Source organism: Bufo bufo, chromosome 3 (assembly GCF_905171765.1).
Source record: "Bufo bufo chromosome 3, aBufBuf1.1, whole genome shotgun sequence".
NCBI lineage: Eukaryota > Metazoa > Chordata > Amphibia > Anura > Bufonidae > Bufo > Bufo bufo.
The window spans coordinates 40,063,057-40,085,399 of record NC_053391.1 but is presented as its reverse complement, the minus strand read 5'-3'; positions in this window follow the sequence as shown (position 1 = coordinate 40,085,399).

The window sequence follows — 22,343 nt, the reverse complement described above, 5'->3', positions numbered from 1 at the left end:
AATGGGAGATGGTATAAACAAAACCAGTCCTGCAAAATCTGCCTTCCAAAACCCATATGGTGTTCCCCTCCTTCTATGTGCTCCCGTTCGGCCAAACAGTAGTTTACGACCACATATGGGGTGTTTCTGCAAACTACAGAATCAGGGCAACCCATTTTGAGTTTTGTTTGGCAGTTAACCCTTGTTTCACTCCTAGAAAAAATTGATTATATTGGAAAATTTTCCAAAAAATAGAAATTTCGAAATTGTTTCTCAATCTGCCTTTAACTCTTGTGGAAGACCTAAAGGGTTAATAAAGTTTGAAAAAACTGTTTTGAATACCTTGAGGGGTGTAGTTTCTAGTTTCTATTATCTAAGCCTCACAATATGACTTCAAACCTGAACTGGTCCATAAAAAGTGGAATTTTGAAGATTTCTGAAAAATTTCAAAATTTGCTTCTAAACTTCTAAGCCTGGTAACATCCCCAAAAAATAAAATATTCCCAAAATGCTACAAACATGAAGTAGACATATGGGGAATGTAAAGTCATCTCAATTTTCGGGGGTATTACTATGTATTACAGAAGTAGAGAAACTGAAACTTTGAAATTTGCTAATTTTTCAAAAATTTTGGTAAAAATTGTATTTTTTTAACCCAATTTTAGCAGTGTCATGAAGTACAATATGTGACGAAAAAACTATCTCAGAACGGCCTGGGTAAGTCAAAGTGTTTTAAAGTTATGAGCACTTAAAGTGACACTGGTCAGATTTGCATAAAATGGCCAAGTCCTTAAGGGGTTAAAGATCTGCAGCTGTTCTGTGCTTTTGAGCAGGACCTAGTTTTGGCTCACAATAAGGGCCCTTTAAGACGGCCGTAGTGCTTTGCGGATCCGCAAAAATGCTGAACCGTTCTTCTGCAAAAAATCGGAATGGATGTCTTAAGAATGTTTATTTTTTTTGGCGGATCCGCAAAAAAAAAAACGGAATGGATGTCTGAAAAATGTTGAGTTCTTTTAAAATATTTTATATAAAGATTTCTTTGGTGAATAATAAAAAGAAGGCGACATAAAATAATCTTGTTAGATTGCATTAGCGCTATTTTCTCTTGCTTTGACTACACAGAGCGCTTTGTAGTAAACTTGTGCTTGGTCGATCTGTTTTGGACTTTATTTCTTCGTGTTATCATGGCTAATGTACAAAAGGATCTTCTGTATTGGCTAATTTCTCTGAGATTTGGACAGCAGATCTGAAGAACCGAGAAGGAGGATGCAGTGGGTTCAACACATTGTCTCCCAGCACCTACAGAAGGGCCAATTTCATACTTTATACTTTGACTTGCGGCAGCACCCTGATAAATTTCAGGGTCACTGCCATATGTCAGTTGGTACATTAGATATGTTGCTTGTGTCTCTACGTTCTGGACTTTATATCCAGGACACAAACATGAGGCACAGCATTTCACCTGAAGAAGGACTTCTAGTCACGTTGAAGTAAGGTTATTTTTCTATCCTTAATTTAAACTTAAATGTGATTTTTTTTTTTAGCTTTCAAGAACGGATAATTGTATTTTTTCTTCTAGAATGGGTGAATGGCTTTGACAAAGGCCAGACAACTCCCAGGTTCTTCTGCTTCAGCCGCTCCATTTGTAATCGTGGTAAATGAAGGGTTTGTATTATCTGCACATGTAATGCAAGCTTTTCCCCGACGAGATTTGGATGACCGGAAGTGCATATTCAATTATCGTCTGTCTCGTGCAAGTCGATATGTTGAATGTGCTTTCGGAATACTTTCCAATAAATGGAGAGTTGTCATGTTTTCCTTGCAAATAAGTCCGCAAAATACCACCCTGGTGAAATCGGAAAACATGATTTAGTATTTAAAAATAAACATATATTGTCATCAATTATTCCACACGTGTCATGTTGGAAAAGAAGGAACACCAACTTGTTCCCATACTCGGAACATTGCACTAGCTAGATAGCTTGCTACATTTGAGGCATGTAAAAAAAAAAAATTGCTTTAAAACTTTTGTCACAATGGCCCACAACCGCACAAGGGACAAATTTGATTCCGAGACTCCTAATAATGAGCGTATTGGCTGCGTGCCTGTATAGCAGACTGCAAACTATGGGTGTGTAGATGCATTGGACAAGCGAACTTCTGGCTGCAGACCCATTCGCTTGAATGTGTATGCTGTACGCACAATAGGAGCATTTTTGGAGTGGAGGCACAGACCAGAAAGTGCACGCAAACCTGCGCAACATGGAGTGCACCGGGTCAGTGCTAATATGTATTGTGAACCCATCGTGTGCAGTTAACAATATGGGCACAGAGCAATAACCTTTGACTTTTTTTGCCTGCATTAATCACCTCCCGACCGCCTAACGCAGGGACGCGTCCTGCGGGCGGCCGGGTTATTCCTCCTGGACGCATATACGCGTCAGTCATCTCGCGAGATGACGCGCATATGCGGGCCTGCAGAAGGCGCACAAGGAGTTGGTCACCAGCCTGCCAGCCAATGATCACCGCTGGCAGGTTGGTGACTTTTAAAATAACGAACCACCAGCCATATAACACATTATATTTATAAATATACACTGCGTGCAGAATTATTAGGCAAATGAGTATTTTGACCACATCATCCTCTTTATGCATGTTGTCTTACTCCAAGCTGTATAGGCTCGAAAGCCTACTACCAATTAAGCATATTAGGTGATGTGCATCTCTGTAATGAGAAGGGGTGTGGTCTAATGACATCAACACCCTATATCAGGTGTGCATAATTATTAGGCAACTTCCTTTCCTTTGGCAAAATGGGTCAAAAGAAGGACTTGACAGGCTCAGAAAAGTCAAAAATAGTAAAATATCTTGCAGAGGGATGCAGCACTCTTAAAATTGCAAAGCTTCTGAAGCGTGATCATCGAACAATCAAGCGTTTCATTCAAAATAGTCAACAGGGTCGCAAGAAGCGTGTGGAAAAACCAAGGCGCAAAATAACTGCCCATGAACTGAGAGAAGTCAAGCGTGCAGCTGCCAAGATGCCACTTGCCACCAGTTTGGCCATATTTCAGAGCTGCAACATTACTGGAGTGCCCAAAAGCACAAGGTGTGCAATACTCAGAGACATGACCAAGGTAAGAAAGGCTGAAAGACGACCACCACTGAACAAGACACACAAGCTGAAACGTCAAGACTGGGACCAAGAAATATCTCAAGACTGATTTTTCTAAGGTTTTATAGACTGATGAAATGAGAGTGAGTCTTGATGGGCCAGATGGATGGGCCCGTGGCTGGATTGGTAAAGGGCAGAGAGCTCCTGTCCGACTCAGACGCCAGCAAGGTGGAGGTGGAGTACTGGTTTGGGCTGGTATCATCAAAGATGAGCTTGTGGGGCCTTTTCGGGTTGAGGATGGAGTCGAGCTCAACTCCCAGTCCTACTGCCAGTTTCTGGAAGACACCTTCTTCAAGCAGTGGTACAGGAAGAAGTCTGCATCCTTCAAGAAAAACATGATTTTCATGCAGGACAATGCTCCATCACACGCGTCCAAGTACTCCACAGCGTGGCTGGCAAGAAAGGGTATAAAAGAAGAAAATCTAATGACATGGCCTCCTTGTTCACCTGATCTGAACCCCATTGAGAACCTGTGGTCCATCATCAAATGTGAGATTTACAAGGAGGGAAAACAGTACACCTCTCTGAACAGTGTCTGGGAGGCTGTGGTTGCTGCTGCACGCAATGTTGATGGTGAACAGATCAAAACACTGACAGAATCCATGGATGGCAGGCTTTTGAGTGTCCTTGCAAAGAAAGGTGGCTATATTGGTCACTGATTTTTGTTTTGTTTTTGAATGTCAGAAATGTATATTTGTGAATGTTGAGATGTTATATTGGTTTCACTGGTAAAAATAAATAATTGAAATGGGTATATACAGTGGGGGAAATAATTATTTGACCCCTCACTGATTTTGTAAGTTTGTCCAATGACAAAGAAATGAAAAGTCTCAGAACAGTATCATTTCAATGGTAGGTTTATTGTAACAGTGGCAGATAGCACATCAAAAGGAAAATCGAAAAAATAACTTTAAATAAAAGATAGCAACTGATTTGCATTTCATTGAGTGAAATAAGTATTTGAACCCCTACCAACCATTAAGAGTTCTGGCTCCCACAGAGTGGTTAGACACTTCTACTCAATTAGTCACCCTCATTAAGGACACCTGTCTTAACTAGTCACCTGTATAAAAGACACCTGTCCACAGAATCAATCAATCAAGCAGACTCCAAACTCTCCAACATGGGAAAGACCAAAGAGCTGTCCAAGGATGTCAGAGACAAAATTGTAGACCTGCACAAGGCTGGAATGGGCTACAAAACCATTAGCAAGAAGCTGGGAGAGAAAGTGACAACTGTTGGTGCGATTGTTCGAAAATGGAAGGAGCACAAAATGACCATCAATCGACCACGCTCTGGGGCTCCACGCAAGATCTCACCTCGTGGGGTGTCAATGGTTCTGAGAAAGGTGAAAAAGCATCCTAGAACTACACGGGAGGAGTTAGTTAATGACCTCAAATTAGCAGGGACCACAGTCACCAAGAAAACCATTGGAAACACATTACACCGCAATGGATTAAAATCCTGCAGGGCTCGCAAGGTCCCCCTGCTCAGGAAGGCACATGTGCAGGCCCGTCTGAAGTTTGCCAATGAACACCTGAATGATTCAGAGAGTGACTGGGAGAAGGTGCTGTGGTCTGATGAGACCAAAATAGAGCTCTTTGGCATTCACTCAACTCGCTGTGTTTGGAGGAAGAAAAATGCTGCCTATGACCCCCAAAACACCGTCCCCACCGTCAAGCATGGGGGTGGAAACATTTTGCTTTGGGGGTGTTTTTCTGCTAAGGGCACAGGACAACTTATTCGCATAAACGGGAAAATGGACGGAGCCATGTATCGTGAAATCCTGAGCGACAACCTCCTTCCCTCTGCCAGGAAACTGAAAATGGGTCGTGGATGGGTGTTCCAGCACGACAATGACCCAAAACATACAGCGAAGGCAACAAAGGAGTGGCTCAAGAAGAAGCACATTAAGGTCATGGAGTGGCCTAGTCAGTCTCCGGACCTTAATCCAATCGAAAACCTATGGAGGGAGCTCAAGCTCAGAGTTGCACAGAGACAGCCTCGAAACCTTAGGGATTTAGAGATGATCTGCAAAGAGGAGTGGACCAACATTCCTCCTAAAATGTGCGCAAACTTGGTCATCAATTACAAGAAACGTTTGACCTCTGTGCTTGCAAACAAGGGTTTTTCCACCAAGTATTAAGTCTTTTTTTGTTAGAGGGTTCAAATACTTATTTCACTCAATGAAATGCAAATCAGTTGCTATCTTTTATTTAAAGTTATTTTTTCGATTTTCCTTTTGATGTGCTATCTGCCACTGTTACAATAAACCTACCATTGAAATGATACTGTTCTGAGACTTTTCATTTCTTTGTCATTGGACAAACTTACAAAATCAGTGAGGGGTCAAATAATTATTTCCCCCACTGTATTTGTTTTTTGTTAAGTTGCCTAATAATTATGCACAGTAATAGTCACCTGCACACACAGATATCCCCCTAAAATAGCTAAAACTAAAAAAAACCTAAAAACTACTTCCAAAAATATTCAGCTTTGATATTAATGAGTTTTTTGGGTTCATTGAGAACATGGTGGTTGTTCAATAATAAAATTAATCCTCAAAAATACAACTTGCCTAATAATTCTGCACTCCCTGTAATGTGTTAAATGGCTTCTGTGCTCTCTGCTGGGTCCTTTTCGTCGGTTAATCCCAGCAGAGAGCACAGATCACAGTGAGTACACACCAAGCACTACATATTTAGCCCCAGATCACCCCTTGATCACCCCTGTCAATCACTAGTGAAAGGGAAAAAAGTGATCAGTGTAAACTCTCACATTTTTTCCCCCACCAGTATTGACTGTTGGGTTTAGGTTAGTTTAGTCCCCTTTGGTAGGTAGTTAGCGTCAGTTAGCGCCCAGCCCACCGCACCGCATTCACTGATTCGCTGATTAGCGTATCGCTAATCAGCATTGGTACTTTATAGTATCTGTAAGTGTTCAGAACTGATCACAGTCAGATCTATAATAGTATTAGTGTCACCTTAGTTCGCCCTCCACCCAAAACGCAGTGTTTGCCTGATCGCCCGCCCCGCCGCAGTGACAAATTTTTAATTTTTTTATCACTGCACAATCCCTACACAAGCGCTTCGGCGATAAAAAAACAAAACAGTTTTGATATTTTTTATCAATCGCAGCGGCCTCCGGTACTTCGCTAGCCTCCCATTTGTAAGATAGGCTTGCTTTTTTTCTTGGGTAGTCTCAGGGAATACCCCCTAAATTTAGTTGACCAAATGGCAAGTAAGGGGTATTCTTCCGAAGAGGCCTACAGGCTTCTGACCCATTCGGATGAGGAATGGGAACCCTCATCTGACGAATCCAGCGGGTCAGAATACGAACCTGTAGAAAGCAGTGGCAGTCTGACCCAAAGTTCGGACGAGGAGGTTGAGGTCCCTGGCAGCACCAGGCGTACCCGGCCTCGTGTTGCTAGACCACAGGTTGCGCAGGATCCGCTTAAAGGGCAGCAGAGTGGGGCTGGCGCTGTCGGATTACGTGGTGAGGCATACACCAGCAGCGCAGCCCATCCTGGACCTAGTACCAGCACTGCCGTAGAACATGGTGAAGTGGCGAGCACCAGAAGGGCAGTTGAAGCTGGTACGGTGGCACGTGCAGTAGTTCCCCCGTCGCAGCCACTGCACAGACAGGCCCGTAGAGCCCCTAGAGTCCCTGAGGTGCTGGCAAACCCTGATTGGCAGCCCCCATCTTCAGCCGCACCAGTAGTTCCCCCTTTCACCGCCCAGCTTGGAGTTCGGGTTGAGACAGCTCAGATCGGTTCGGCCCTGGGATTTTTTGCGCTGTTCTTGACTGCAGAGCTCTTGGACTTAGTTGTGGCAGAAACAAACCGGTATGCCATTCAATTTATCGCCGCCAACCCGGGAAGCTTTTTTGCCCAGTCTTTCCGGTGGAAACCCGTCCAAGTTTCCGAACTTAAGACTTTTCTGGGCCTTCTCCTCAACATGGGCCTGACAAAAAAGCATGAATTGCGGTCATATTGGTCCACGAACCCAATTCATCACATGCCCATGTTCTCTGCTGCCATGTCCAGGACACGATTTGAGACCATCCTGCGTTTCCTGCACTTTAGTGATAACAGCACCCTTTCTTGTATTTCTTTCAGGTTATTCCTGCCCTCACTATTGTTACCATTGTGATTATTGATGGTGGCTATGGTCAAAAGAGGCTGTTGTGTGTGTGCGCATTTTAACTGTTCTTACGTGGCTAAGAACATCAGTCTGGACTTGCAGTGTTGTGTGCAGGAGAAAGTGGAGGAGGATGAGGAATTTGTGGTATTTTTTTAATGCCTTTTAATACATTTCAAAATCAGATAATTAAAAAATTCACCTTGTGATTTAATGTAGTTTTGCAACGCTTGTAAAATGAGTCAAAATTTCAGTTGTAATTAATATGTTTGTTAGTATTTTCTCCAGATAACCTTACACATTTTCTAATTTTATATAGATGCCGATGGAGGATTTTGATTAACTGGTGATCTTAGTGCGCCCACATCTCCGTAGGCAGGACACCAACATGAGTATGGCCATCACTCCTGTGGAGAGGCTGCTGATCACTTTACTATGATTGATTTGTAGTGGTAAATTAACCCCTTCTTGTATTTCTTTCAGGTTATTGCTGTTTTCAACATTGTTAATATTGTGTTTATTGATCGTGGCTTTGTTCATGAAGAGGCTGTTGGAAATATTGAAGTACTAATTATTTTTTCTTTTTTAATTTCAGATTTCTGGTAGACGGGGAGAATTATGCACTCTTGCACCTCCAGATTTATAAGTAGTGACAAGAACGGCATCAACAATGTCCTCCTCCTCCTGCTATTTCTGTTGGATCAAATGCTCAAACTCGTGAAACAAGGATGTGGAAGAATAACTTCTTCTATATCTTCCTTGTTGCCGTGTGAGTGCTGGGGACCCACATGCACAATGTTATGTGGAGGAGGAGTTTGTGATATTTTTTTAATGCCTTTTAATACTTGTCAAAATCAGATAATAAATTCACCTTGTGGTTTCACAAGAGCCACCAACATCTCGCAGATACTGGATCTCATCAATATATTCCGCAATGATGGGCACATATCGGACACCCCCGTATCAAAAGCTGCAACGGTTTATATGCAATGTAGTTTTGAAATACTTGTGAAATGTTTGTTATTGCTGAGACTAATTTCATTAGTAATTTTGTGTAGATGCCCACAAACTCCAAAGCAAAATGTATTGAGGGGCAGACAGTGGTACGGGAAGAATGAGGGAGTAGATATTTCCATTGGTGAGTAGTCTGGTACGCAAAGAAACCTTTGGACTCAAATGCTTTTCCCGCTTCACCCAGAGATTATCTGAATCTGGAGCCCATCAGTGTAAAGACTGATTCAGAATATAAATTAGGCCAAGTTCACACCAGTTATTTGGTCAGTTATTTCCATCAGTTATTGTGAGCAAAAACCAGTAGTGAAACCCCCACAGAGATCAGGTGTAATGTAAAGATCTGCAGCTGTTCTGTGCTTTTGACCCGCACCTAGTTTTGGCTCACAATAAGGGCCCATTCAGACGGCCGTAGTGCTTTGCCGATCCGCGAAAAAACGGAACGTATGTCTTAAAAATGTTTAATTTTTTTGCGGCTTCGCTGATAAATTTCAGGGTCACTGCCGTATGTCAGTTGATACATTAGATATGTTGATTGCGTCTCTACGTTCTGGACTTTATATCCAGGACACAAACATGAGGCACAGCATTTCACCTGAAGAAGGACTTCTAGTCACGTTGAGATAAGGTTATTTGTCTATCCTTAATTTAAACTTTAAATGTGATTTTTTTAACTTTCAAGAACTGATAATTGCGTTTTTTTCTCTTCACAGGTTCCTTGCCACTGGGAACTCTTTTGCTTCATTGCATTATGAGTATCTGCCGCCGGCCGTGTGCACCCCGCCTCACAGATGCAGACCCATTCACTTGAATAGATCCGCAATTGCGGAGATGCCGAACTGAGTCTCGGAACGGAACGGAACACCGGAAGTACTACGGAGTGCTTCCGTTGTGTTTCTTTCCATGGTTCCGCACCGCTAAAAAATATGAATGGCAAATGGCAAGTAAAGGGTATTCTTCTGAAGAGGCCTACAGGCTTACAGGCTTCTGACCCAGTCGGATGAGGAATGGGAACCCTCATCTGACGAATCCAGCGGGTCAGAATACGAGCCTGTAGAAAGCAGTGGCAGTCTAACCCAAAGTTTGGACGAGGAGGTTGAGGTTCCTGATAGCACCAGGCGTACCCGGCCCCGTGTTGCTAGACCACAGGTTGTGCAGGATCCGCTTCAAGGGCAGCAGAGTGGGGCTGACGCTGTCGGATTACGTGGTGAGGCATACACCAGCAGCGCAGCCCTCCCTGGACCTAGTACCAGCACTGCCGTAGAACATGGTGAAGTGGCGAGCACCAGAAGGGCAGTTGGAGCTGGTACGGTGGCACGTGCAGTAGTTCCCCCGTCGCAGCCACCGCACAGACAGGCCTGTAGAGCCCCTAGAGTCCCTGAGGTGCTGGCAAACCCTGATTGGCAGCCCCCATCTTCAGCCGCACCAGTAGTTCCCCCTTTCACCGCCCAGTCTGGAATTCGGGTTGAGACAGCTCAGATCGGATCGGCACTGGGGTTTTTTGAGCTGTTCTTGACTGCGGAGCTCTTCGACTTAGTCGTGGCAGAAACAAACCGGTATGCCACTCAATTTATCGCCGCCAACCCGGGAAGCTTTTATGCCCTGTCTTTCCGGTGGAAACCCATCCAAGTTTCCGAAGTTAAGACTTTTCTGGGCCTTCTCCTCAACATGGGCCTGACAAAAAAGCATGAATTGCGGTCATATTGGTCCACGAACCCAATTCATCACATGCCCATGTTCTTTGCTGCCATGTCCAGGACACGATTTGAGACCATCCTGCGTTTCCTGCACTTTAGTGATAACAGCACCCTTTCTTGTATTTCTTTCAGGTTATTCCTGCCCTCACTATTGTTACCATTGTGTTTATTGATGGTGGCTATGGTCAAAAGAGGCTGTTGTGTGTGTGCGCATTTTAACTGTTCTTACGTGGCTAAGAACATCAGTCTGGACTTTCAGTGTTGTGTGCAGGAGAAAGTGGAGGAGGATGAGGAATTTGTGGTATTTTTTTAATGCCTTTTAATACTTTTCAAAATCAGATAATTGAAAAATTCACCTTGTGATTTAATGTAGTTTTGCAACGCTTGTAAAATGAGTCAAAATTTCAGTTGTAATTAATGTTTGTTAGTATTTTTCCAGATAACCTTACACATTTTCTAATTTTATATAGATGCCCATGGAGGATTTTGATCAACTGGTGATCTTAGTGCGCCCACATCTCCGTAGGCAGGACACCAACATGAGTATGGCCATCACTCCTGTGGAGAGGCTACTGATCATTTTGCGATGATTGATCAGTAGTGGAATATTAATCCTTGCTTGTATTTCTTTCAGGTTATTGCCATCTTCACCATCGTTACTATTGTGTTTATTGATGGTGGCTATGGTCAAGAAGAGGCTGTGTTGCATTTGGAGAAAACAACACATGCTCCCTGCATGGCGCACATTGTGAATTTGATGGTGCAGGGTTTGTGGCTTGTAGAATGTGCTGACCACATCCAGGAAAGTGTGTGCACATTTCAATCGTTCTTATATGGCTAAGAACATCCGATGTTCCAAGTTGCTGGAATTCCTCCTGGCATGTGCTGGAGTGTCTGTACAAGTAGAGTGAAGCATCAATGTTCACGTCATGTATCAGACCACCACAGCATGTGTTATTTTCAGCTTGAGCAGTGGCAGCTCATCAGTCACTCGTGTCGTGGACTCAGTCTCTCGAAATGGCCACCAGGTACTGGATTCACCATATCAATATGTTCCGCAATGACAGAGGAGATATTGGACACACCCGTGTCAAGAACGTAGATGTTTTGGAATGCTTGTTATTGTTGAGTCAAATTTCAGTAGCAATTAATATGTTATATTTAGATAACCTGACACATTTTCTTCTTTTGTGTAGATGACCATGAAATTAGTGCGCCCACATCTCCGTAGGCAGGACACCAACATGACTATGGCCATCACTCCTGTGGAAAGGCTGCTGATCACGTTCCGATGATTGATTTGTAGTGGTAAATTAACCCCTTCTTGTATTTCTTTCAGATTATTGCTGTCTTCACCATTGTTAATATTGTTTTTATTGATCGTGGCTTTGGTCAAGAAGAGGATGTTTATAAATATTGGGGTACTAATTATTTTCTCTTTTTTTATTTCAGATTTCTGGTAGACGTGGAGAATTATGCACTCTTGCACCTCCAGATTTATAAGTAGTGACAAGAACGGCATCAACAATGTCCTCCTCCTCCTGCTATTTCTTTTGGATCAAATGCTCAAATTCGTGAAACAAGGATGTGGAAGAATAACCGCTTTTATATCTTCCTTGTTGCCGTGTGAGTGCTGGGGACCCACATGGACAATGTTATGTGGAGGAGGAGTTTGTGATATTTTTTTAATGCCTTTTAATACTTGTCAAAATCAGATAATAAATTCACCTTGTGGTTTCACAGGAGCCACCAACATCTCGCAGATACTGGATATCATCAATATATTCCGCAATGATTGGCACATATTGGACACCCCCGTATCAAAAGCTGCAACGGTTTATATGTAATGTAGTTTTGAAATACTTGTGAAATGTTTGTTATTGCCGAGACAAATTTCATTAGTAATTTTGTGTAGATGCCTCGAAAGTCCAAAGCAAAATGTATTGAGGGGCAGACAGTGGTACGGGACGAATGAGGGAGTAGATTTTTCCATTGGTGAGTAGTCTGGTACGCAAAGAAACCTTTGGACTCAAATGCTTTTCCAGCTTCACCCGGAGATTATCTGAATCGGGAGCCCATCAGTGTAAAGACTGATTCAGAATATAAATTAGGCCAAGTTCACACCAGTTATTTGGTCAGTTATTTCCATCAGTTATTGTGAGCCAAAACCAGTAGTGAAACCCCCACAGAGATCAGGTGTAATGTAAAGATCTGCAGCTGTTCTGTGCTTTTGTCCCGCACCTAGTTTTGGCTCACAATAAGGGCCCATTCAGACGGCCGTAGTGCTTTGCGGATTCGCAAAAATGCTGAACCGCTCTTCCGCAAAAAAACGGAACGGATGTCTTAATAATGTTTAATTTTTTTGCGGATTCGCTGATATATTTCAGGGTTACTGCCGTATGTCTGTTGGTACATTTGATATGTTGCTTGCGTCTCTACGTTCTGGACTTTATATCCAGGACACAAACATGAGGCACAGCATTTCACCTGAAGAAGGACTTCTAGTCACGTTGAGGTAAGGTTATTTGTCTATCCTTAATTTAAACTTAAATGTGATTTTTTAACTTTCAAGAACTGATAATTGCATTTTTTCTCTTCACAGGTTCCTTGTCACTGGGAACTCTTTTGCTTCATTGCATTATGAGTATCTGCCGCCGGCCGTGTGCACCCGCCTCACAGATGCAGACCCATTAACTTGAATAGATGCACAATTGCGGAGATGCCGAACGGAACACCGGAAGTACTACGGAGTGCTTCCGTTGTGTTTCTTTCCATGGTTCCGCAATGCAAAAAAATATGAATGGCAAATGGCAAGTAAAGGGTATTCTTCTGAAGAGGCCTACAGGCTTCTGACCCAGTAGGATGAGGAGTGGGAACCCTCATCTGACGAATCCAGCGGGTCAGACTACGAACCTGTAGAAAGCAGTGGCAGTCTGACCCAAAGTTTGGACGAGGAGGTTGAGGTCCCTGATAGAACCAGGCGTACCCGGCCCCGTGTTGCTAGACCACAGGTTGCGCAGGATCCGCTTCAAGGGCAGCAGAGTGGGGCTGGCGCTGTCGGATTACGTGGTGAGGCATACACCAGCAGCGCAGCCCATCCTGGACCTAGTACCAGCACTGCCGTAGAACATGGTGAAGTGGCGAGCACCAGAAGGGCAGTTGAAGCTGGTACGGTGGCACGTGCAGTAGTTCCCCCGTCGCAGCCACCGCACAGACAGGCCCGTAGAGCCCCTAGAGTCCCTGAGGTGCTGGCAAAAAAGATTGGCAGCCCCCAACTTCAGCCACACCTGTAGTTCCCCCTTTCACCGCCCAGTCTGGAGTTCGGGTTGAGACAGTTCAGATCGGATTGGCACTGTTTTTTTTTTAGCTGTTCTTCACTGCGGAGCTCTTGGACTTAGTCGTGGCAGAAACAAACCGGTATGCCACTCAATTTATAGCCGCCAACCCGGGAAGCTTTTATGCCCAGTCTTTCCGGTGGAAACCCGTCCAAGTTTCCGAACTTAAGACTTTTCTGGGCCTTCTCCTCAACATGGGCCTGACAAAAAAGCATGAATTGCAGTCATATTGGTCCACGAACCCAATTCATCACATGCCCATGTTCTCTGCTGCCATGTCCAGGACACGATTTGAGACCATCCTGCGTTTCCTGCACTTTAGTGATAACAGCACCCTTTCTTGTATTTCTTTCAGGTTATTCCTGCCCTCACTATTGTTACCATTGTGTTTATTGATGGTGGCTATGGTCAAAAGAGGCTGTTGTGTGTGCGCGCATTTTAACTGTTCTTACGTGGCTAAGAACATCAGTCTGGACTTGCAGTGTTGTGTGCAGGAGAAAGTGGAGGAGGATGAGGAATTTGTGGTATTTTTTTAATGCCTTTTAATACTTTTCAAAATCAGATAATTAAAAAATTCACCTTGTGATTTAATGTAGTTTTGCAACGCTTGTAAAATGAGTCAAAATTTCAGTTGTAATTAATGTTTGTTAGTATTTTTCCAGATAACCTTACACATTTTCTAATTTTATATAGATGCCCATGGAGGATTTTGATCAACTGGTGATCTTAGTGCGCCCACATCTCCGTAGGCAGGACACCAACATGAGTATGGCCATCACTCCTGTGGAGAGGCTACTGATCATTTTGCGATAATTGATCAGTAGTGGAAAATTAATCCTTGCTTGTATTTCTTTCAGGTTATTGCCATCTTTACCATCATTACTATTGTGTTTTTTGATGGTGGCTATGGTCAAGAAGAGGCTGTGTTGCATTTGGAGAAAACAACACATGCACCCTGCATGGCGCACATTGTGAATTTGATGGTGCAGGGTTTGTGGCTTGTAGAAGGTGCTGACCACATCCAGGAAAGTGTGTGCACATTTCAATCGTTCTTATATGGCTAAGAACATCCGATGTTCCAAGTTGCTGGAATTCCTCCTTGCATGTGCTGGAGTGTCTGTACAAGTAGAGTGAAGCAGTCAATGTTCACGTCATGTATCAGACCACCACAGCATGTGTTATTTTCAGCTTGAGCAGTGGCAGCTCATCAGTCACTCGTGTCGTGGACTCAGTGTAGATGACCATGAACTTAGTGCGCCCACATCTCCGTAGGCAGGACACCAACATGAGTATGGCTATCGCTTCTGTGGAGAGGCTGCTGATCACTTTACGATGATTGATTTGTAGTGGTAAATTAACCCCTTCTTGTATTTTTTTTTTTCAGGTTATTGCTGTCTTCACCATTGTTAATATTGTGTTTATTGATTGTGGCTTTGGTCAAGAAGAGGCTGTTGGTAATATTGTAGTACTAATTATTTTCTCTTTTTTTAATTTCAGATTTCTGGTAGACGGGGAGAATTATGCACTCTTTCACCTCCAGATTTATAAGTAGTGACAAGAACGGCATCAGCAATTTCCTCCTCCTCCTGATATTTCTGTTGGATCAAATGCTCAATGGAGGAGTTTTTTTTTTTTTTAACCTCTTTCGGACACAGGGCGTACAGGTACGCCCTGATATCCGAGTCCTTAAGGACACGGGGCGTACATGTACGTCCTGTGTATTTCCGATCAGCGGCGGGCGGTGATCGGAAGAGAGTGGCTTCTGAAATCATTGCCGACAATGTGACAATGCCGAGGGGCGTCCTGTGACCCCTCCTCCCCGCAACGGTGATAGGAGTAAACCGCAGCTCAATTCAGACCTGTGGTTTCCTGCGTTTCCGGGTCATTCGCGTCTCCGATGACCCGATAACCCGGAATAGGATGGTGATCGGTGGTGTGATAATACACCACCAATCACCATCCTTTGATCCTGAGAGGTGGCGGTGACATCACCTCTCAGGATCACATCCTATTGGCTGGACGAGCGGGGGTTAACTTCCCCCAGCTCTGCTCTCCTCCTCCACACTGTTTCCGTGGATCCGAGGAACCCGTCCATCCTCCTTTGAGCCCAGCACCCCCATGTGAGCCACCATAGTGCCATCTGGCATTTAAAAGTTATTAGGGAAAGGTTAGATTAGGCTGGGAGACTGAGGGATAGTTCAGGGGAAAAAAGTTATTTTTTTGTGCTTTACCCTGACTGGGTGTCTGGGGTATACAGCACACTCAGCTGTGCGACCCTAGACCCCCAGGGGTGCTTCAGCCTGTCCCCACCCCCACATTTTTTTGGGGAGCAAGCGCTTTATTTTTTGTATGCGTGCGCTGACTGTGGCAGGCACTCTTAGCGTCCGGCCACTGTTAGTGCTTCGCCCATCCCACAGCTGATCAGCTTCTGACCGCTGATCAGCGAGATTGAATTATTATTTTTTTCAAATTTTTGGGGCTTTCATTTTTTTAAATTTAGTTATATATTTTTTTTCTGTTAGGTTTAGGGTGGGTTAGGGTAGGATATAAGTGAACGTGAACACCCGTACCCCCACACACACGCACACTAAATAAAGTTTTACACACACGCACACACACTCTCCCCTATGGCCTGCCGGACGTTCTCAGCCGAGGAGGCAAACGCCCTGCTTGTCTCCTACCCTGAGAGCCCCAGAGGATGACTCCACTTTCCTCTTGTCATCTGCGTCCTCCTCATCATCTAGTGATGATGATGAGCCCCCAAGGCAGTGGAGACAGGGGACCCTCAACCAGGGACCCTGTGGCCCACCCTAGAATGAGCAGCCCTGGGTCTCATACTAGTTATCCGGCCCACCAGATAAGTTCACCTGAGCACCCTACCGGTGAACTTGTCTGGTGTGCCCCAGAGGATTTTGAGCCCGTGATTCCTGACTTTGTTGGCTAACCAGGAATCCAGATTTCCACAGTGGGCTTCACTGAATATGAAGCACATATTGTTAGCGGGAATCCTGTGTGGGATCTTATGCACCCACTGCTAGATAAGAGTTACCACCTGTACGTGGATAACTTTAATACTAGTATCCCCTTGTTCCAGTCCCTCGCCGCCAGATCCACGTCCGCTTGTGGGACCGTGCAGAAAAATCAATGTGGCCTCCCTACCCACCCCCTCTAGGTACCCCAGTGGTGAGACCCGTGCCCTTACCAGAGAAAACCTGCTGCTGGTCAGATATAAGGACAAGAGGGATGTCCTTATACTGGCCACAATTCACGGTAACGGTATCACCCCTGTCCCTGTGCGAGGTACCGCGGCAACGGTCCTCAAGCCCGATTGTATCGTGGACTGCAATCGGTATATGGGAGGAGTTGATCTCTCTGATCAAGTCCTCAAGCTATATAACGCCATGCGCAAAACCCGGGCATGGTACAAAAAAGTTGTGGTCTACTTGGTACAGGTTGCCTTGTACAACTCTTTTGTGCTGTCCCGGAGCGCTGTCAAAACAGAGACATTCCTGCAGTTCTATGAGGCCGTCCTCAAGGCCCTGATCTTTTCTGACCGGGATATAGCAGGCCGGAGTACCTCGGGAACCGGAGGCGCCCAGAGTTTAATGGGTCCGGCCCGCTGCACGGATGTTGCCCGTGCATTGGGGACCGCAATGCACGGAACAGCCGCACAACGGCCGTGTGCATGAGGCCTTAGACTTACAGAACATGATTGAAATAGGCTTGTGATGCCTTTAGGTAGTCATTTAGCTTTGCGTTATGGCGGATGGGTAAAGTCACTCAAGTTTGAGTTTACTATATGTTGTTTAATAATAATATTTTGGTTGAAGTTTTCAATAATGGTTACGTTTAGAAATTGATAAGTAATTGTTTATTTAAAGATAAGTTAACATGATAATATATTTGATGTGTTGTGTATCATTATTAGTAATTATATTTATTATGTTGGTGTTAATGTTATGAATGGCATCTATGTCACCATGTAGTTTTGAAATACTTGTGAAATGTTTGTTATTGCTGAGACTAATTTTATTAGTATTTTTGTGTAGACGCCCACAAAGTCCAAAGGAAAATGTATTGCGGGGCAGACAGTGGTACGGGAAGAGTGAGAGAGCGTTATGTTTAATTTGCATAGAGGAGAGGTATGAAGATGGAGGTTTCGAACCCCCTATGATGGTGAGTAGTCTGGTCTGCAAAGAAACTTTTGGACTCAAATGCTTCCCAAACTCACCCAGAGATTATCTAAATCAGGAGCCCACTATTGTAAAGCCTGATCCTCCTGCTGATGAGTTAATACCAAAAGAGGAACACTTGGTTTCAAATTAACCCTTTCTTGTATTTCTTTCAGGTTATTCCTTCCCTCACTATTGTTACCATTGTGATTATTGATGGTGGCTATGGTCAAAAGAGGCTGTTGTGTGTGTGCGCGTTTTAACCATTCTTACGTGGCTAAGAACATCATTCTGGACTTGCAGTGTTGTGTGCAGGAGAAAGTGGAGGAGGATGAGGAATTTGTGGTATTTTTTTAATGCCTTTTAATACTTTTCAAAATTAGATAATTAAAAAATTCACCTTGTGATTTAATGTAGTTTTGCAACGCTTGTAAAATGAGTCACAATTTCAGTTGTAACTAATGTTTGTTAGTTTTTTTTTTGCCAGATAACCTTACACATTTTCTAATTTTATATAGATGCCTATGGAGGATTTTGATCAACTGGTGATCTTAGTGCGCCCACATCTTCGTAGGCAGGACACCAACATGAGTATGGCCATCACTCCTGTGGAGAGGCTACTGATCATTTTGCGATGATTGATCAGTAGTGGAAAATTAATCCTTGCTTGTATTTCTTTCAGGTTATTGCCATCTTTACCATCGTTACTATTGTGTTTATTGATGGTGGCTATGGTCAAGAAGAGGCTGTGTTGCATTTGCAGAAAACAACACATGCTCCCTGCATGGCCCACATTGTGAATTTGATGGTGCAGGGTTTGTGGCTTGTAGAATGTGCTGACCACATCCAGGAAAGTGTGTGCAGACTGACCAATGACTGTCCAGTTGCTAAATACCTAAGATATGGAAAAGGAAAGATAAATTACATTAGTTGATGTTTATATCTTTTTTCAACAGTCAATACCTTGAAATCAAAATGGAAGAGTCTCAAGGATGCCTTCATGCGGCACAGACACAAGGAGCGGGAGTACAGAAGTGGAGCTGCTGCAATGGCCCCATCCAGCTACGTTCATTCTGAACAATTGGCTTTTCTAGTGCCCTGCACAGAAATGCGTAGGTAGGTCAATTCATTACGAATGTTTGTGAGGGTTATGTGTGACAGTACATTCATTCATGATCATATATTGCACCTACTTTATATTGCACATACTTATTTATACTTTACTTTTTTACAGCACTGATAGTAGTTGGAAGGCTACATAGAGGCAGGATGAGGAAGATGAGGAGGCCACCAGGAAAAGTGACGCCTGCGTCTCTACTGGGCCCGCTAGTACACCGCCACAAAATCCCACCACACCATCATCAACACCCACACCTACTGCCCCACTTGCCCAGGAACCGACCAGTGGTAGGGCCAATCCCAGATCACGAAGAAAGAGGCCGGAACGAGAAGAGGACCGGCTGATTGATTGCCTGGATGCCATGGCCCATCCGGCCCCCAGGCTCTCGTGCGAGGTCCCTTTCCTCCTCAGCTTGGAGGACAAAATGAAAAGTGTGCCCAGGAGTCGACAGACTGATGTACTGGAAGCAATCACACGCTGTATTGACTCCTTTATTCCACCTGATGGTACCACACATCAGACTACTGCGCCTCTACATACACCACCCATGCACATACACACGCCTCAAACATACCCACAAACACCCATGCAACACCATCACGACACATGGCAGCCACGAACACATTCGTTCTATGGTTATCCCTGCACGAACCTGGCGCACAGCACCACCACACAATCGCAGATTGGTGCCCGCTCACGTAGAATGAGGGAGGAGTGACTGTACAAGTAGAGTGAAGCAGTCAATGTTCACGTCATGTATCAGACCACCACAGCATGTGTTATTTTCAGCTTGAGCAGTGGCAGCTCATCAGTCACTCGTGTCGTGGACTCAGACTCTTGAAATGGCCACCAGGTACTGGATTCACCATAAATTAATATGTTCCGCAATGACAGAGGAGATATTGGACACACCCGTATCAAGAACGGCGATGTTTTAAAATGCTTGTTATTGTTGAGTTAAATTTCAGTAGCAATTAATATGTTATATTTAGATAACCTGACACATTTTCTTCTTTTGTGTAGATGACCATGAACTTAGTGCGCCCACATCTCCGTAGGCATTGACCCCAACATGAGTATGGCCATCACTCCTGTGGAGAGGCTTCTGATCACTTTACGATGATTGATTTGTAGTGGCTTTGGTGAAGAAGAGGATGTTGGAAATATTGAAGTACTAATTATTTTCTCTTTTTTAATTTCAGATTTCTGGTAGACGGGGAGAATTATGCACTCTTGCACCTCCAGATTTATAAGTAGGGACATGAACAGAGTTTGCTTAACACCCGGGCTCCTTTTTGGCTAGGTCCGGTGGCTGGACTCCGGTCAGTGCAGCCGAGATGTGGACGTTTTGGGGCCTCGTGCTGCACATGGGCCTAGTAAAAAAAACTGTGTCAGGAAGTACTAGAGTGGGAACGTCCTCTACCAGACCCCACTTTACAGTATGGCCATGACACATCGTTTTGATGCCATTCGGAAATGCCTGCATTATTCAGATAATGCAGCATGTTCCCCCCCCCCCCCCGAGGTGATCCTGCCTATGACCGCCTGTACAAAATCAGGCCGGTCATCGATCACTACGGGGCCAAATTTTTAAGGCCTATGTACCTGGAAGAGAGGTCGCTGTTGACGAGTCTCTCATTGCTTTCAAGGGGAGGCTCAGTTTCCGCCAGTAAGTTCCCTATAAGCGGGCGAGGTATGGCGTGAAGCTGTGCAAACCTTGTGAGAGTACCTCAGGGTACACTTACAAGATTTATAAGTAGGGACAAAAACGGCATCAACAATGTCCTCCTTCTCCTGATATTTCTGTTGGATCAAATGCTTAAACTTGTGAAACAAGGATGTGGAAGAGCAACCGCTTTTATATCTTGCTTGTTGCCGTGTGAGTGCTGGGACCCACATGGACAATGTTGTGTGGAGGAGGAGTTTGTGATATTTTTTTAATGCCTTTTAATACTTGTCAAAATCAGATAATAAATTCACCTTGTGGTTTCACAGGAGCCACCAACATCTCGCAGATACTGGATATCATCAATATATTCCGCAATGATAGGGACATATTGGACATCCCCGCATCAAAAGCTGCAACGGTTTGTATGTAATGTATTTTTGAAATGTGAAATGTTTGTCATTGCTGAGACAAATTTCATTAGTAATTTTGTGTAGATGCCCACAAACTCCAAAGCAAAATGTATTGAGGAGCAGACAGTGGTACGGGAAGAATGAGGGAGTAGACATTTCCATTGGTGAGTAGTCTGGTACGCAAAGAAACCTTTGGACTCAAATGCTTTTCCAGCCTCACCCATAGATTATCTGAATCGGGAGCCCACCAGTGTAAAAAGTTTTAAAGATCTGCAGCTGTTCTGTGCTTTTGACCAGCACCTAGTTTTGGCTCACAATAAGGGCCCATTAAGACGGCCGTAGTGCTTTGCGGATTTCGCAAAAATGCTGAACCGTTCTTCCGCAAAAATTCGGAATGGATTATATAAGAATGTTTGTTTATTTTTTTGGCGGATCCGCAAAATAACGGAAGTTCTCTTTTTTAATTTTTTATATAAAGATTTCTTGGGTGAATAAAAAAAAAAAGGTTACATATAAAATAATCTTGTCAGATTGCATTTGCGGCATTTTCTCTCGCTTTGACTACACAGAGCGCTTTGTAGTAAACTTGTGCTTGGTCGATCTGTTTTGGACTTTATTTCTTCGTCTTATCATGGCTAATGTACAAAAGGATCTTCTGTATTGGCTAATTTCTCTGAGATTTGGACGGCAGATCTGAAGAATCGAGAAGGAGGATGATGTAGGTTCAACCCATTGTCTCCCAGCACCTACAGAAGGGCCACTTTCATACTTCATACTTTGACTTGCGGCAGCACCCTGATAAATTTCAGGGTCACTGCCATATGTCAGTTGGTACATTTGATATGTTGCTTGCGTCTCTACGTTCTGGACTTTATATCCAGGACACAAACATGAGGCACAGCATTTCACCTCAAGAAGGACTTAGCAACATAAGATAGGTAGTGTAGCAGCACTCAGGGTATTCCGGCCTTGATGTGGTGGTGCACGCGGTGTTGAACGTCAGTCCGTTGCGTCCCTCCAAGTATCCAGTAATAGTAAAACCGCAGCACTCTCTTGTCTCTTAAATCCCTTTATTTCATCAAATTCATGCATGAATTTGATGAAATAAAGGGATTTAAGAGACAAGAGAGTGCTGCGATTTAATTATTACTGGACACATTGAAGTAAGGTTATTTTTCTATCCTTAATTTAAACTTAAATGTGATTTTTTTTTTAGCTTTCAAGAACTGATAATTGTATTTTTTCTTCTAGAATGGGCGAACGGCTTTGCACCAACCAACTTGCTTTGCCAAAGGCCAGACAACTACCAGGTTCTTCTGCTTCAGCCGCTCCATTTGTAATCGTGGTAGATGAAGGGTTTGTATTATCCGCACATGTAATGCAAGCTTTTCCCCGACGCGATTTGGATGACCCGAAGTGCATATTCAATTATCGTCTGTCTCGTGCAAGTCGATATGTTGAATGTGCTTTCGGAATACTTTCCAATAAATGGAGAGTTGTCATGTCTTCCTTGCAAATGAGTCCGCAAAATACCACCCTGGTGAAATCGGAAAACATGATTTAATATTTAAACAAACATATATTGTCATCAATTAATCCAAACGTGTCATGTTGGAAAAGATGGAACACCAACTTGTTC